Here is a 3,699-nt window from a genome sequence, read left to right on the forward strand (position 1 = left end):
ATCGCAACAACTTGGACACTTTCTAATAAGACTTTCTTTTTATGTAGCTAGTTGTAAACACAATGTAATGTAGCATAGTACTTTCGCTTGGAAATTATAAGTATTTATTCTACAAGTGACTTCATAAATTTTGAAAGGGATGGAATGAATACTATATATTCTTGAATGGGATTGATGGTGTAATTTTGTATTCTATAGAGTGGACGGTGTTTTAAATGAGTTCTTTTACAGGGTGCAAGACTGTAAGGTCACAACAACCAATAATTTTTTTTTTCCTAAAATATATTTTGCGACGCCAAAACGATGTCACAAAATTTGTGATGCCTAACATTTTGTGACACCATTTTGACATCACAAATATTTGTGACGTCATTTTGGCGTCACAAAAATAATTGACGTCAAATTGTGACACCATATTTGTGACGCCAAAATAATGTCACTAAAATTATTTGTGACGCCATTTTGGCGTCACAAAAAAGCTGTTTTGGTGTAGTGATAGTTATATTTGGCTGAAAAAGATCATTGAGCTTGATTAGTTTAAAATATCATTCGGATATTTTTGTGTAGACAATGCAGACAAATGTGCTGTACACTCATGGGCGAACAATGTCAACACCCAATATGTCCATCTTTAAATGGCCATCTTCAGGTCATGGGCTCAGGCTTTGATTGGGCTCTGACCAAGATCATATCCTTATTTACTACAAAAATAAAAACTTTCTAATACTAATTCTGCAGGTAATATCTATCCAATTCACAACATAGAGAAAAACAATATAATCAATCAATGAAAAAAAAAAACAAAAACAAAACACTTGAATTTAAACCCAAAACCATATTTGAGGATTTGAAGTTTCTTTTTCATGATTTAACATTTGTAAATTGATTATTGTCCACATCATGATAAAATGAAGATGGGAGCGAGGATCTATGGTACAAAACAATAAAATATATTGATAAAATATAAACTAAAAGAATTTGAAATTAATACAATGATGAATGATTCATCTTTTCCAAGATTTGAAAGTTGAATTTGAACTCTTGATATTTGCCCAATGTTCAAACTTGAATATTTAAATTAATGTTGAACTCATAAGTTTTTTATCTCCCAAATTCCTACAAAAGTTAATTATAAAAGAGGAATTCTAGCATGCGCTGGCTGTACCGGTACGCAGGGCTAAGACAACCTAGATCCAGTACTTTGCCATGCAATACACCCTCACCTTTTGCTGGTGGAGGGCCTAGATTACATGCGTACCCATAATCCAACGTACTCTAGATTTTGCCTATACAAAATATAAACAAAATTCAAAATGTCGAGTTAGAGTCTTAAATTGTGCTTATCAACGGGGTTGGGTCGACAACTTTTGATCTGATTGTGGAGTCCGTGGGTTGACAGGTTGGGTTTGAGCATATAACCTACACCCATAGCCCGACCCAGCGTAGAAAAACGGTGTCGGTCGATCTTGAGGTTTGGGTGGCGACAAAAGACCGGGTCCTCTACTGGGTGATGGGTCAACGATTTTTTATTACAATCTATAATTAGGGAGTTCAATGCAAAACGCCGCGGCTGTGAAAGTGGATAAGGAGTTAAAACAGTTATCAAGTGGTCGGTTTAGGGGATGCCGACTCTTATAAAATCCACAATCACGGTACTTCTTCTCAGTTCCACGAATCATTCGCACAAAGCAAGCATGGGTTGCAAACCATCTCGAGATTTACGCTAAGTGATAGCGGGTCTCACGAAAAATCCATTGATCCGAAAATTTTTGTGAGGTTTTGCATTTCTTACTGCTAAATAAGTTGGCAAAGATGGTGAAGAGGATGAGTTGGCAAGTATATTGAGGTACTAATTGTTTTTGTTCATATACTTTTTATTTTTTGGTAACTCATATACTTAAGTTTGATAGTAGCTCATTTTACAAAACATAACCATATCTTCAAAGGTGCTACTTTTTCTAAAGTTTGTATTTGGTCACTCTCAATATACTTGAATATTGTATAGTTTGAGTTTTGGAGTGTTTTGGTATTTGGCAGATTAATATATCGTGGGGTATGGCTTTGTTTTGGTGACAATAGTTAAGGTTATTGCATAAAGTTTGTGTTTTTATTTATTCCAAAATCATGACAATACTTAATTCTTTGTTTTTTTTATGAAAGGCAAGCAGGGAAAAATCTCAACTTTTTGAGATTAACCCGTTTATTTCGATATTGGCTCACGTAAAAAAAAACACACACTATAACTTGCATCTTTATTAGTATGTATCATGATAGAGGCCGTTTGTTGTCCTAACAACTAGCGTATAAGATGCAATTAATATATAAGCATGATTCCGGTGGTATTGAGTTTACCACCAAACTGGTTAGATTAATGCTAATGCCAAACTAATTATCGTGTGGCTCATTGTGTAATATTTTGTATGTTATGCAGCTTAATGTCAGACGGATGATACAATTTATGCATATTTTGTTGCGTGCTCTTGGCGATGTTAATTACACAATGGGAAGTTCCACGATAGCCCCATGGGTAAAACGTTTAATTTAAGATTTATTAGAGCTCTTTATTAATGTCATCATTGTTTAATGTTTGAATACATGATGTTTCGTGTTACAGAGCGAAGCATTGACTCAATGGATAGAGGATCTAACACTCCTACAATTGTTGAACCAGCAAACACAAGTACCTCTACTAAACCATCTAAAAAAAGAGGTCGTGCTACATGTGATACTATTGCTACAGAAAAATCCAAAAGGATGAAGGTTCCTTTCAACGAGAGGGGTCAACCAATTGAAGATGAGTCCAATAAACTGGTCTCTTTCTTGGGAGCGACTGTAAGAGAGATATAAATATTGATGATTGGAGGAAGGTTTCTAAAGAACTAAAAAACAATTTGTGGACAATGACCAAGGTACTCTACTGCGAGAAAATTCTCATATTCAAAATGTTTATTATTTTAGTACTAATAATAAATGTTGCTTTTTATTTGAAATTGTAGCAAAAGTTTGTTCTTAAAGAAGAAGCAAGGAATTACGTTTTAAAGAAGTCTGGGTGCTTATGGCGAACATCAAAGTCAAGACTAAATGCCCTAATTGATGCTCATGATAATAAGCGTGATAGGATTGCTGCATGCCCTAAAGATATGAACCGTCGAATATGGAAGATATTTGTTAGGAAACATTCATCACATGAATACCAAGTGTGTCACGTACGTTCACTGTTTTTGGTAGATTATACGTGGAAGATGAAATATCGACTAATATTATTGATGTATGTTGCGGGGAAAAGGAAGATATTCAAACAAATCCAGTTGAAACACACACTTCCCCTTACAAGCAGTCGACTAGGATATGCACGTCTAGAGGCTAAAATGGTAATTCATGTCGATGTTGAATATTTGAATTCCATGCTTATACAGTACATAAAACCAAATGTTTAAATTGTTTAAGTTTCTCTTATGTTAGAAAAAGGAGAGTTCAGATCCCTCCTCCATAACGAGATCAAATGTCCGGGTAAAGGGACATCTGAAAAAAATGGAGAACACATGAATCACAGTAGGCTGAGAAAATGGTAAGATAAAGATTTTCTGAATACATTCCTTCAGAGGGGTGAGTCCATGTTTTTGCTCTTTTATTGTTAATTGGTCTTACCCAAATTTTTAGAAAACAATACAAGAAATCAAGGACACGGCATCATAATCT

At 34.7% G+C, this 3,699-nt stretch overlaps 1 long non-coding RNA gene across 1 annotated transcript; it reads left to right on the forward strand.

The window, feature by feature from the left end:
- The first annotated feature begins 2,636 nt into the window (after window positions 1-2,636).
- Window positions 2,637-3,198, forward strand: LOC147509739 (uncharacterized). The gene is made up of 2 exons (XR_015216626.1): window positions 2,637-2,909; window positions 2,997-3,198. It is a non-coding gene; the product is annotated as an uncharacterized LOC147509739 (long non-coding RNA).
- Window positions 3,199-3,699: the final 501 nt, after the last annotated feature.

This window comes from Coptis chinensis, chromosome 3 (assembly GCF_015680905.1).
Source record: "Coptis chinensis isolate HL-2020 chromosome 3, ASM1568090v1, whole genome shotgun sequence".
In the NCBI taxonomy this organism is placed as follows: domain Eukaryota; kingdom Viridiplantae; phylum Streptophyta; class Magnoliopsida; order Ranunculales; family Ranunculaceae; genus Coptis; species Coptis chinensis.